This window comes from Ursus arctos, unplaced genomic scaffold, assembly GCF_023065955.2.
Source record: "Ursus arctos isolate Adak ecotype North America unplaced genomic scaffold, UrsArc2.0 scaffold_1, whole genome shotgun sequence".
In the NCBI taxonomy this organism is placed as follows: domain Eukaryota; kingdom Metazoa; phylum Chordata; class Mammalia; order Carnivora; family Ursidae; genus Ursus; species Ursus arctos.
In genome coordinates this window covers 119,992-134,288 of record NW_026622763.1, presented here as the reverse complement: position 1 = coordinate 134,288, position 14,297 = coordinate 119,992, and the positions used below count along the sequence as shown (strand labels likewise).

General features: G+C 46.3%; 1 long non-coding RNA gene across 4 annotated transcripts in view; it reads right to left on the bottom strand.

The window, feature by feature from the left end:
* The window catches only part of LOC130544582 (uncharacterized), a 29,074-nt gene extending 15,104 nt beyond the window's left edge, over positions 1–13,970 (bottom strand). Inside the window, exons 1-4 of one of the 4 annotated variants that reach the window (XR_008960984.1) lie at positions 13,846–13,970; positions 12,577–12,778; positions 11,901–12,010; positions 8,220–8,785 (exon numbers count right to left, since the gene is read on the bottom strand). This is a non-coding gene — a long non-coding RNA (uncharacterized LOC130544582). Of the gene's footprint in view, positions 1–8,219; positions 8,786–10,676; positions 11,354–11,900; positions 12,011–12,576; positions 12,779–12,969; positions 13,229–13,845 lie in introns of those variants that run through there. The other 3 variants (XR_008960989.1, XR_008960985.1, XR_008960986.1) reach the window with 3 other exon arrangements.
* Between the last annotated feature and the right edge of the window lie 327 nt (positions 13,971–14,297).

The following is a 14,297-nucleotide window of genomic DNA, read 5'->3' as shown; positions in this document are numbered from 1 at the left end:
CATCTGGTGTCATGAAGTGGGAGCATTGTGCCAAACGGTGTCTGCAAGCATCAAGATAATGCCCTTCATTTAACGACGTAAGAACACTACACAGAAAGCATCTCTCAACTCACATCAGTCATGAGGAGGAAAGCCCTTCAAAAAGGTTGTGTGAAAACGAAAGGAAAGTGCCATCAGTCAATTCAGTGAACCATGTTTTTGTAGAGACAAGGCAACGTTGATCAGTGAAAACACCAGGGTTTACCAATACGTGTGTTGAAACTTAAGGAAACAGCCATAGACGTAATCTCAGGAAGAAGAGGGTATGGAAAGGGTTTTCCAAGTCCCATAAACTGTCATGATGATGGAAGCATGTGTCTGATTGGGAATAAAAGCATAAGGAAAGGGACGTGAACCAATCGTAGGAAAGAACATTGTACCGAAGCCATCTTTGAAGTCACGTCTTCGGTGGTGAAGATGAAACCGTTTGTACAGGTGCCTAAGAAAACATAAGGAAAGTGCCATATACTGAATCAATGAAGGAACACCGTAGAGAAACCATCTGGCATCTCACAGTCCTCTGTCATGAAAACGGAAGCATGTGCAAAAGTGTGTAAGAAAGAGACACATAATGCTCCTGGAGCATTCAGGGGCCGCTGGTGGCTGGCGGTGTTAGAAACACAAAGGACAGAGACATACTGGCCCTGTAGGTGAGAGCTGGGATGCCAGGTGTGGGGCTCACATCCCGGACAGTGCAGGGTTGAGCAGCACCAACAGAAACAGAGTTAAAGTGGCCAGAACATCAGTGGAGAACTGTCCACAATCCCTCTGAGACAGAGGATGAAATTTGGCCACTGCTGCTCTGGCTCTCAGAAGAGGCACAGCAAAACACCAGGGAAAGCCACCAGAGAACAAAAGCCTGGAAATACCGAATTACTCTGTGCCCATCCCCATCCCTCCTTGCAGGGGACACAGAGACTATACCCAAACAGGGTTAACCTTAATATCGGCTTGGCAGGCCCCTCCCCCAGAAGGCAGGCTGAAAAATCAAGAAGCCCACATCCCTAAGATCCCCATAAAACAAGGGCTCATGGCCTGGGTCCCAGTCAATAATTTGGGCTCTGGACAAACCCACAACTTCTCATTAGATTGTCTAGAAGGAGAAATCCACCCCAGCAAAGAAAAGAAAATGAGTCTGTGGCTTCTGCCACAGAACTAATGGATATGGACATAACCAAATTATCAGAAATGGAATTCAGAGTAACAAAGGTGAAGATGGTGTGTAGACTTGAAAAAGTATTAACGAAAATATTGATGAGAATATAGAATCTCTAAGGGCAGAAATGAGACCAAATCTGGCAGAAATTAAAGTAAAAAAATAACAAATAATGTACAGTATCTTTGCTCAGTGTAGAATTCCTATCGTAAGTGGTTGTGGCAACGTAAAGAACATGCCATAAACTAATCTGTAAGAAACAACAGTGTACAAGAACAAATTAGCCCTAACACCATCATTCGTGAACATGGAAGCATTAACGAAAATGGTCGTGGAAGCCTACGAAAGTGCAAAACACGTATCTCTGAGAGACAACACTATACAAGGAAAGACCAATGAACACCATCTTTCATGATTATGGAAGCATGAATGAAAAGGTTCTGGAATTACCAAGACTTTGCCCCATCCTTTAGGTAATAAACCACCGTGTACAGGAAAACACCTTCAACTCATATCAACCTCCTCAATAGTGATCCCAACTCAACACTGGGTGTGTTGGCCTAGGGAAATGTCCACATACTTAGAGATAAGAAACAACAGTGTCAGCATAATTCCCTTCAAGTCACATCAGACTTCCTGAAGATGGAAGGAGGAATCAAAGTGGTTATGGTACCGTTAGGAAAGGCCTTCGAACATAAAGCTGAGAAAAAACAGTGTACAGGAACCCTCTTACAACATACAGTATCTTTGGTTAATGTGGAATCTCTATCGTAAGTGGTTGTGGCATCGTAAAGAAAATCCTTAAGCTTTTTTATATGAAACAACAGTGTACAGGAACCCGCTTAGCCCTAACATCATCCTTCGTGAATATGGAAGCAGTAACCAAATTGGACGTGAAATCCTGACTAAAGTGCCAAACACTTATCTCTGAGACACAACACTATACAAGGAAAGACCAATGAACATAATCCTTCACAAGTAAGGAAGAATTAATGAAAAGGTTCTGGAATCTCGGGGACTCTGCCCAATCCTTATTGTTAATGAACCACTGTGTACAGGAAGACACCTTCAACTCACATCAGCCTCCTCAACACTGATCCCGATTCAATTTTGGCTCTGTAGGCCTAGGTAAAGGTTCACATACTTATAGCTAAGAAACAACGGTGTCAGGATAATGCCCTTCAAGTTACATCAGCCTTCCTGAAGATGGAAGCAGGAATCTAGGTGGTTATAGTACCATTAGGAAAAGCCTACTGAAATATACCTGAGAAACCACAGTGTACAGGAAATATATTACAACGTACAATTTTTTGTAAGTGGTTCTGGCAACATAACTACAATGCCAAAAATTTATCTGTAAGAAACAACAGTGTACGGGAACCCACTTAGCCCTGACATCATTAATAATGAGTATGGAAGCATTCACCAACGTGGTCGTGGAGCCTTACGAAAGTGCCAAAAACTTATCTCTGAGACACAACAGTATACAGGAAAGGAAAGACCAATGATTTCTCAACATTTGCTGCAACATGGACGGTACTGGAGGAGGTAATGCTAAGTGAAATAAGTCAAGCAGAGAAAGACAATTATCATATTTTTTCTCTCAATTATGGAACATAAGAACTAGGAAGATTGGTAAGAGAAGAAAGGGATAAAAAGGGGGGGTAATGAGAAGGGGGAATAAAGCATGGCAGATAATGGACTCTGAGATAGAAACTGATTGTTTCAGAGGGGTGAGGGGTGAGGGAATGGGAGAGGCTGGTGATGGGCATTAAGGAGGGTACGTATTGTATGGTGCACTGGGTGTTATACGCAACTAATGAATCATTGAAATTTACATCAAAAACAAGGGATATACTGTATGGTGACTAACATAAAATAATTTAAAAAACACTAAAAAAAAGAAAATAGGGGGTTATGAATCACCAAAGGCACGCATACATATATCTAAGAAACAACAGTGTACAGGAAAGAACCCCTTACAATGGATATCAGCATTCACGCATATGGAAATATGATCCAAGGTGGAGGTGGAATTAGAGGGAAAGGACCACATACATATCCCAAGACAATACCACTTTAGAGAATAGCATTAACAATTAACATCATCTTTCATGAATATGGAAACATTAATGAAAAGTTTTTATTTTTTATTTTTATTTTTTAAAGATTTTATTTATTTATTTGACAGAGATAGAGACAACCAGTGAGAGAGGGAACACAAGTAGGGGGAGTGGGAGAGGAAGAAGCAGGCTCATAGCAGAGGAGCCTGATGTGGGGCTCGATCCCATAACTCCAGGATCACGCCCAGAGCCGAAGGCAGACGCTTAACCGCTGTGCTACCCAGGCGCCCCTAATGAAAAGTTTGTAAATCTTGAGGACCGTGCCCCAACCTTATTGGTAATATACCACCGTATACAGGAAAACACCTTCAACTAATATCAGCCTCCTCAACACTGATCCCTATTCAAGATTGGGTGTGTACGCCTAGGGAAAGGTCCACATAATTATAGCTAAGAAACAACAGTGTCAGGATAATGCCTTTCAAGTCACATCAGCCTTCCTAAAGACGAAAGCATCGGTCAAGGTCACTAGGGTACCCTCTGGTAAGGCCTACGAACATAAAGCTGAGAAACAACAGTGTACAGGAGCCATCTTACGACGTACAATATCTTTGGTTAATGTGGCATCCTTATCGTAAATGGTTGTGGCAATGTAATGAAAAGGCCATAAACTTATCTGTAAGAAACAACAGTGTACGGGAACCCACTTAGCCCTAATATCAAAATTCATGAATATGGAAGCATTAACCAAAATGGTTGTGGAAGCCTGACAAGAGTGCCAAAAACTTATCTCTGAGACGCAACACTATACAAGGAAAGACCAATGAACATCATCTTTCAAGAGTAAGGAAGATTTTACCATAGTGGTCTTGAAACATGAAATTTGTGCCCCATTCTTGTACGTAATAGATAGCAGTGTCTTTGAACCATCCTCCAATTAAAGCAACCTCCTGCATAGGGATCCCTTCGCAAAATTGTGTTGCAGTCCTAGGGAAATGACCACACCCTTCTCTCTAGGAAACAACAGTGTCAGGATAATGTCTACCAATAATATCACTGATTAGAAATAGGGAAGCATGACTCAAAGTGGTTGTCGAAGCTTTAGGAAAGGTCTAAGTACATATCTGTAAGAAACAACAGTGTATAGGGACTGCCCTCAGCTAAAATCACCCTCATGATTATACAATTCTTCAGAAAATAGGGTGTGTATGAATCACCAAACCACATACATATATCTAAGAAAAAACCGTGTAGAGGATAGAACCCCTTACAATGAACATCACCATTCACGAATATGGAAACATGAACCAAGGAGGAGGTAGAATCAGAAGAAAAGGACCACATACCTATCCCTTGACAACACCACTTTACAGAATAGCATTAACAATTAACAGCATCTTTCATGAATATGGAAGCATTAATGAACAGTTTCTTGAATCTTGAGGACTATTCCCCATCCTTATTGGTAATGAACCACCGTGTACAGGAAAACACCTTCAACTAACATCAGCCTAATCAATACTGATGCCTATTCAACATTGTGTGTGTAGGCCTAGGGAAATTTTCCCATACTTATAGCTAAGAAACAATGGTGTGAGGATAATGCCCTTCAAATCACATCAGCCTTCTGAAGATGGAAGCATGAATCAAGGTGGTTATGGTTCCATTGGGTAAGTCCTCCGAACATATAACTGAGAAACAACAGTGTACAGGAACCATCTTACAACATACAATATCTTTGGTTAATGTGGACTCCCTATCGTAAGTGATTGCAGCAACCTAACCAAAGTGCCATAAACTTATAGGTAAGAAAGAACATTGTACAGGAACCCACTTACCCATAATATCATCATTCATGAATATGGAAGCATTCATCAAATTGGTCACGGACGCCTGATGAAAATGAAAAACACTTATCTCTGAGACACAACACTATACAAGGAAAGACACAACACTATACATGGCTGCCATTTGGGACTCCAGAAAGCACTCTGAGACGGGGAAACCTCAGGGAACACCTGACCCAAGCCCAGACGAAACCAATTCCAGCAGATTCCTGGCCCCTAAACACTGTGCCGACAGTCTCCCCAACCCACTCTCCTCAGCCCCGATAGGGTCGCAGAGCCAGCCGATTGAGATTTCCATCCTCCTAGGGCCTGACATTAACATTAGGTTGGGTTCTCAGGGTTTCACTCCTAGAGACACAGCACAAAGATATAGGTATTGGGGAAGCCTGAGCCCGATTGGGGCCAAAGCATGCCACACAGAAAGAAAGAGTGCCATCTGGGACTCTAGAGGCTATTAGGAGCAGGAGAAATCTGCATATCCCACACAGTCAATCCCGTCCAGCTCCCGCATTCAGGAGACCCTTGGATGAAAACCCTGAGCCTTCCTTTCTCCACAACCCACCTACTCAAATCAGGACACGGCAATGCTGAGTTCAAAACCAAGATATGGTCTTTCCCATGCTCCTGAGCCCTAAGCCAAATGCTCCGTTGGGTTCCCAGAGACCATTCCAGGAGCCAAGCACCAAACACACAGGGACTGGGGAAACCTGAGCCACATTGGTGAATCAGCATGCCACAGAGAGGGAAACCGTACCATTTGGACCTGCAGAGGAAGAGAAATAAGAATGCCTACCTGATCCAATCCCAGCGAGACACCACTTCCACAGACCCCCTGTGGGCAACTCCTGTGTCTGACATTCAACCCAAAGCACACCCTCCTCTTAGGCCCCTGGAATCTCACATCGGATGGCTCATCTGAACAGCCATACACCTAGACCCGTGCCCTTACTACACGTTGAGTAGTGTGAGGTCCATTCCGAGACATCTAGCTCCAAGGACCAGGGAATGGGGACTGCTGAGCAATGTCAGGACACAAAGCCTGCCACACAGAAGGAAAGGTTGTCATCTGGGACTCCAGAAAGCACTCTGAGAAGGAGAAACCTCAGGGAACACCTGACCAAAGCAAAGAGAAAATCACTTCCAGTGGATTCCTGACCCCTAAACACTGTGCCGACAGTCTCTCCAGCCCACTCTCCTGAGCCTGAACAGGGTGGCAGAGCCAGTCGATTGGGCTTTGCAGCCTCCTAGGGCGTGACACTCACCATAGCTTGGGTACTCAGGGGTCCACTCCTAGAGAGATGGCACAAAGATAGGGATTTGGGAAACCTGAGCCCTATCTGAGGCCTCAGCATGCCACACAGAAAGAAAACGTACCATCTGGGATGCAGAGGTATTCGGGGGCTGAAAAATCTGCATATCCCACTGAATCAATTCTAGCTGGCTCCCGCATTCAGGGTCCCCTTGGACCAAAACCCTGAGCCTTCCCTTCTCCACAACCCACCTACTCAAATCAGGACACAGCAATGGTGAGCTCAAAACCAGGAGATGGTCCCTCCCAGGCTCCTGAGCCCTAAGCCAAATGTTCCGTTGGCTTCCAAGAGGTCTTTCCAGGAGGCAAACACACAGCGACTGGGGAAACCTGAGTCATACCTGCAAATCAGCATGCCATGCAGATGGAAACTGTGCCATTTGGACCCGCAGAAGGAATGCAGAGCAGAAGTTATGAATTCCCAGCTGTTCCAAACCCAACGAACCCCACATTCAAAGCCCCCCTGCCTGCAACTGCTGTGTTTCAGATGCAACCCAAATCATGCCCTACTCTTGGCCCCTGGAAGGTCGCATCTGCTGGCTGATCTTTAGGGCCATGCCCCTAGACCCACGCCTTAATTCTAGTTTGGGGTCTGTTAGGTTTATTCCCATACGCCTGACTCCAAAGCACAGGGATCAGGTACCACTGAGCAATGTTAGGCAGTAGCCTGCCACACAGAACTAAAATATGCCATTTGGGACTCCAGAAAGTTTTGCGAGAAGAAACCTAAGTGAACACCTGACCTAAGCCCAGCAAATCTCCACTTTCAGCGGAACTCTAGGCCCTCATCCGTGACACTGGCACTCTCCTCAGCCCCCAGGTCAGGTTGTTTAGAGCCGGTCAATCGGGCTTTCCATCCTCCCCTCCATGACAGTAATCATAGGTTGGATTCTGAGTAGTCCACTCCCAGAGGTCTGCCTCCAAAGATACGGAGATGAAGAAGCCTGAGTCATACCTAAGGCCTCAGTATGCCACCCAAAGCGAAACCGTTTTATTTGGGACTCCAGAAAGGAGGTCGAGGGGGAGAAATCCTAATTACTTCTGTACTTGATTCCCTCGATCCCCCGCATTCACTGGCTCATGGGCACAAACCCACTGCTTCACACTCACCCCAACCCATGCCATCAATCCCCGCCCCCACCGTGGAAATTCTGGACACATCCACCCTATTGGAACTCTCATTCTCCTATGCCTTACCCCTAACCCTAGATTTGGTGTGAGAGGTCCATTCTGAAAAGGCTGGAGTGGGAGACATGGATCCTGAGGGCGGACCTGTGGACCCCCTCCAAGGCCGGGCATCATCCTTGCCTCACAGGGGATCCATGAAAGTGCTCTATCAGATGACTGATGGGGCTCCCTCCTGAAGAACTCAGACACAGAAAGGCAATTACAGATGCTCACATGTACATACAACATGGGGAAAGAAATTACTGAACACATAGATATGGAGAATAGATTTGTGGGTGCCTGATTCAGAGGAGGATGGGAAGGGTGAAGGTGGTCAAAGATACAGGTTTGTGTGTTAAAATCCGACAGCCATGGAATGTTCTGTGCAGCATGGAGACTAAAGTGAACCCCGCAGGATGGGGTACAGGTTCCCCAGCTCTTTGAAAGTACAGTACTCCTAGGAAACCTTTCAGAGCAGAAAGGGTGTAAAGAAGGAATGACCATTAATTAATATGGAAAAATTAGTGACCATGCTCAGACTCCTAAATTTACTTATTGTTGGCATTTCTCAGGACCCAGGACACAATTCCTAATGGATGCCGAAAATAAAGGGAGAGAAAGCACAGCAGATGCTCACAAACAGAATTCAAAGCGCTGGTGGCTGGACACGGAGAGCGGTTTACAGGAAGGAGCTGGTTACGGTGCACACTGCGTCTGTCGTGCTTCTCCCCAAACAGATGCTGAATGCAAAGCTCACCGTTCAACTATTTTCATAAGGAACATCCTCTTCAGGTTTCTTCCCATTAGTGAAACCAGGTGATAACGGAGATCTTTCCAAAAAGCCAAGTGTCTTCCCATGAACTTTTAAAAAATGGGGAATACTTATACTTCACCGTTGCTGAGGGAGGAGATGTGAAAGCTTCTCCTGGAAACAAACCTCAGCAGATCCACCCAGAAAGGCACCTTCCTCAGCATGCCGAACGCAGACTACCTCCTACCCCCAGATACCTTCTCCTTCCCCTCGCTCAGGACAACCCACAACAGCTGGGAGCTACCCCAGTTCCTCCTTTCTCCCATCCTCAATATCTAAGCTGTCGGCAAATCCTGTGAGCTCCATCTTCAAGACGTACCCACCGTAGGACTCACCACTCCTTTCAAGGCCGCCTGTCTGGACCACACTGGAGCCCATCTCTTGCCTGAGTTCCTGGAAAAGGGTCATCATTGACCTCCCTTGCCCAACCTCAACCCTCTGTCATCTGTTCTCAACCCTGCAGCCAGGATGACCCAGTGAAACAGGGTCCCATGGGGTCACAGCCCTGCTATGGCTTTCTGTCACTCTGTCACCTTGATGATGCAAGTCCTAAGCTGTCGCCTGTGGTCACAGGGCCATCTTGTAGCTCATGGATGCACCTGGTATGCTCCTTCCCTGGGGCCTTTGCACATGCTTTCCATTCTGTTTAGAATGCTCTTCATGTGATATCACTGACCTTCCCTAGATCTTGACTCAAGCATCACCCTCCTAGTGAAGTACCACCTGACCCCTATGTGAATACCAAACACCATCCCCACCTTCCCTTCAGCACCCCCAGTCCTGTCTCCTCCTTTATATTTCCATAGCACTTATTTTAATCTCCAGTTCATCTTGGCAGGGAAGAAACTGAGGCATCAACTGATGGCTTCATCACCTACTGCTCCCAATTTCCTGGTCCAAAGTCTAGGGGAAAAGGTGCCCCAGGACTCTTACACAGCCAGGATGCCCGGGACGAGGGGGTCCATCCACCTCCTGCACCCTGAACACCATCAGGTAAGGGAGCCATATGAGGAATTCACCTGTACACGAAACCTGAAACCAGAAACCTTCCTCGATGACAGGTGAGCACACACATTCACTCCTCTTCCCTGAGGTGCTCATCCAAGAAACCTGAGCAGAGATGCTGCCCAGAGCCCAAATATCCCTCTGGCCAAAATCCTGGGAAACAGACATCTGATCTCAGCACCCTGCCAGGCTTGGATCCGCTCAGTGAGTCCTAAGACCCAGAGACTTCTTTCCACTCCAGCTCAATCCTTCTCACAGAGAAGCAAACTCCAGCCTCACAAACGTGCTCATCATTAGCTCTGGAATTCCCTGGGTTGTGTCTACACTGGCCCACACAGTGGTCCTATGCAGAACACTCCACAAATGTCCTAGGTTTACAAGCCACTTTCAAGCTGCCCTTAGAAAGGCAGAAACTGGCCCAATTAGGCAGACCAGCCAAGTGTCTCGATGTGCTGCAAACTCGGACAACATCCTCCCTGAACACCAATGCTTCCGAGTCCAAGCGTCCAAACTTCGCTCACTGGGCACTGAGAACCATGTAAGCATGAACACTGCTCTTTCGATTCACTGACCTCCCAGGCCTTCCAATCAGAACCAAGCTCCAGTCACCACTCTATTTTCCCTTCAGAGAGAGAGGTCAAATGATGGAATAAAACACTCCCTGTGTACAGCACACTTTTATCCACATAGAATTCCTTGGTCTTTCTCATTCGGGCAGCCCTACAAGACCCACACCAATGAGAGATACCACAAGTTCAATCATCACGTATATATTTGACCTTGTGTTCTTTCTTTTGATAATTTTATTTCAAAGTCAATGTCTCTCTTGCTTCTTAAAATAATAATAATAATTAATAATCATGATAATGATGATGATGATATGGTCACCTAAGGATTTGGATCTCCATTGCCAGATGGCATGGCTCTTGTCCAGATAAGGATGAAGACAAAACCTCAGCCCATAAAGCAAAGCCCACAACCTCAGGGATCCCGACACGCCTCATGGGTGAAGAGTTCCAATGCTACATGGACGTGTCTGAGTCCAAATTATACAGGCAAACTCCAGCATTCATTCTGTTTTCTTCATTAATTCCCCAGCTCAAGTCGCAAGTGACTCACCGGGTCAAGCTTCCAGAGCCCTGGATGGGTCTCCAGGTAAGCACCCCCACCCCGGGGGGGGGGGGGGGACATGAACACCAACAAAGGATTCTTTTAATATTTCACAAGACTGTTTTCCCATTCTTTAATTAAACTGGGAAATAACGCACAGATAGCCCCTTCTACTAGCCGGTCCGATTCACTTCACTGGTCGATATAAGAGCAGGAAATAAAAGAGTTACGGATTTTCTGAGGACCCATCATGTCCACCACTTCAGGTTTGAAACTTCACACACATGCAAGGAAAGAAGCTCCAGCAAACATCTCGGCCTGGCAACTCTGACTGCCTGAATTGGAGTGACAGGGACAAACGATGATTCTGTGTGTGCTGGCTGAGGCTGGTGGCCCTGAAGAAGGGACTCGGCCAGCTCTCCACCTGTGCCTCAACTGTCCTCAGCCAGGAACCAGCTCACAGCCCTCACCTGTCACAACGTTCACATAGGAGACCACAGCCACCCCAGGAGCGCGCCCTGCCCATACCCTGCTGCAGAATGCACTCAGCTCTCCTCTGGGACCCGTCACCTCTACCCAGACCTGGAACCCCCATCTGCTGCAAAGCTCCAGGATTCCCCCTCTTCTTCCACAATTACACTGGCCCAAGGCTTTCCTGAGAAAGGGAGAAGGCTACCTAATGAATGGTTCACACCTTCTTTCCCTTTCTTTCATATTTATCTCCACTTACCTTCCTACCTGTGCAAACTGTTAAGTGATGTATGCATGGAACATGAACGTGTTCTGAGATCTCAATCTTTCATTGCAGCCTTCTCAGGCCTCCTTATGCAATAAAATACCATATCCCTAGGACAGGGAGTTTTAAAATTATTATTTACAGAATAATAGAGCCCAAATCACCTCGTTTTTAGTTGCTCTTCAATAGGCAGAACAGTTTCTGTGTAAAAAGACTTTCCACAGATATGACCTCCCATCAATTTCTTTATTTTCTTTTTTAATTTTTTTTTTTATTATGTTATGTTAGTCACCATACACTACATCCTTAGTTTTTGATGTAGTGTTCCATGATTCATTGTTTGCGTACAACACCCAGGGCTCCATGCAGTACGTGCCCTCCTTAATACCCATCACCGGCCTATCCCAATCCCCCACCAAACCCCTCTGAAGCCCTCAATTTGTTTCCCAGAGTCCATAGTCTGTCGTGGTTCATTCCCCCTTCTGTTTACCCCACCCTTCATTCTTCCCTTCCTTCTCCTACTGAGCTCCCTGCTATTTCTCCTGTTCCATGAATGAGTGAATCCGTATCAAAATTGCCTTTCTCTGCTTGACTTATTTCACCTTCCAGCAATCTCATAAGGAGGAAACAGAAACTCTGTGGGATAACCTGACTCACCGGCGTCAAGCAAGTAGTTCCAGAACTCAGCCCAGGGCTCCCGTCACCAGGCCCCTTGAAGCCACCAGCATGACTCTATCCAAAAGAATTCCCAAAGACTCTCCTTCTGACTGCACCACCAAAGAAATGACAGAGAGAATATGGCACCTTAAAATATTGAGTTGATACATCTAGTAAAGCTAGATAGTCAAGCTTAACTTTTAAACAGGAAAAGGCTGCTTTAAATAATTTTGAATTTTCCCTCGACCCTCATTGTAATTCTTGGGATGAAAAGACTAATCAGTGATGAAACATCACCTTTGACAAATGACAAGACATCATCCATATCTGTATCTGACGACAAAAAGCCATCTAACCCTAAATGGTGGCCACTCACCCATATCGTAGGCCCAACTGAATAAACACTGTTAGATGTATATCTTAAAAATACACAAAGAGTAAATCTAACCTTCCCTTTCTAATGAAAGTGTTTCTAGGAAACAGCTGTTCAAAATACATTCATAAGCAGTCAATGAACAGAGAAAATGGGATCCCCTGCAAAGTGCTCTAAGTTCAGAAACTAAGTACCTCCTTCACCAAATTCAGAACACTGACACTATTACTAAAGTTTTACTTCATGGCTCAACTAGAGAAAAGAGAAAAGCCCAGGAGATAGTGGGTTAATGAGAGGTGTTACCTCCAGTCCTGACGTGGATATGACATTTCTCCAAATGGACCTGCCGCTTTCTCTGAATGCTGGTGTCCTGTGTCAAGCTGCCTCACTGACTCAGATGCAGATGTTCAAAACCTCGGGTCTCACGGAGCCAGAGAAGAGAAGTGTTGTCAGGTGGGGAGAAGGCGGCTCCTCGGACCTAAAGCCAGCATGCCTGCTGCAGTTTCTGGGAGAAGGGGAAACACAGACTTGTCTTTTAGTAGTAATTATCTTCCAGCCCATTGCCACCATTCCCAGGGAACAGGCAGCACAATGCTGAAGTTGGGTAACGGCTCTGGGTTTTCCTAGTGCCACACATGTGCCTGAAGGAACAGGGAACACCCTGCTGAACTTGGGGAAATGCTCAAGGTCCATTACCTGCACTGTGTCAGGGGACAGGGGCACCGCACTGAAGTTGGGGACCGTGCGGTCCTTACTCTCGCTCTTGCTGGGGAACAAGTGAAACCCTGGAATGTCTGTGACCAATATCACAAAAGCTCTGCTGAGCAGGTGCCCTGGAGTCCATGGGTTTGCTATGTAAGGCCAGTTGACAGAGAGTAGGCAGAAGAGACTATCAAGGGAAAAAGAAAACTCAACTGAATCTCCAAATGAACTCCCTCCACATGCCCTTCCAGAACCCCACCTCTCACCTGGGGTGCCCCTACTCCCAGACCATGCCCCACACAGGCACACAGCATGCATTCACTCAGACAGGAACTCCACACTTTGAATCTCTCAGAGCTCCCCTTCCCTGGTTCCCAGTCTGCATCTTAGGTCTGCTCTGGGTTTGCCCACAGAGACGTAGCTCCACCCCCATGGGGTGATTGGTTTGGGAGTGTGCGGTTTCCATCCCCTTGAATGCGGGGCAACCGGCCCCATGACTCACAACTCTGGGAGTGCAAGGGGTCCAAGACCTGCCTCCTTGGCTCAATGCCCAGCGCAGGCATGACTGTGATCACGGGCAGGGCCCCAAGCGCACGCGCACGCACACACACACACACACACACACACACACACACACACTGCCCCTTCCGCGGACCCCTCTAGCTGCAGAACACCCTCAGAGCCCTGCCCCTTCCCTTCTGCACCAACCCTTCCTACAGGTGTGTGCCTGGATTCTGGCTAGGTCAGCTGCTCTCAGACTGTTCCAGCTTTGGGCTTTAGGAAATGGCAATGCTTTCATGCATGTCCAAGGCAATTTTAAGCCCCAAAAGGAATGCTCCAAGCGGGAATAGCTTTGCCTTCTTGTCTCACCCATGGAGTGGATAGTGCTTCTCAGACCTTCAAAGCATCCTTCTAGGATGAGCCCATTTGTGCTGGAATCTATATACACATGCTTGGTTCTGCAGGGTAGGGGCCAGGAGGAACAGCCGGCCTTCTGTGCTGTAACGGTTGTGAACCAGGAACATTTATTTTTCACTTGAAAAGAAAACATAGTGTTATTGTCAACACTAAAGGAAGGAACATTTTAAAACATTTTAGAGAGAAATGAAGAGAGTTTTATTCAAACCCAAGTCAGGTCAGATGCCTGGGAGACACAGTCTTCACAAAGAAGGGAGTGCTCCAGGGAAGGAACATTTAGGGCAGGGTTATATATTTGTTCTGTTTTGTGTTAGGTACAGTTACCCATCACGATGAGGCAGAAGATTCCAGAAAGTGACAGACTTTTCTTATCTTTTCAGTATGTACAAGTCGGTATGACTTTA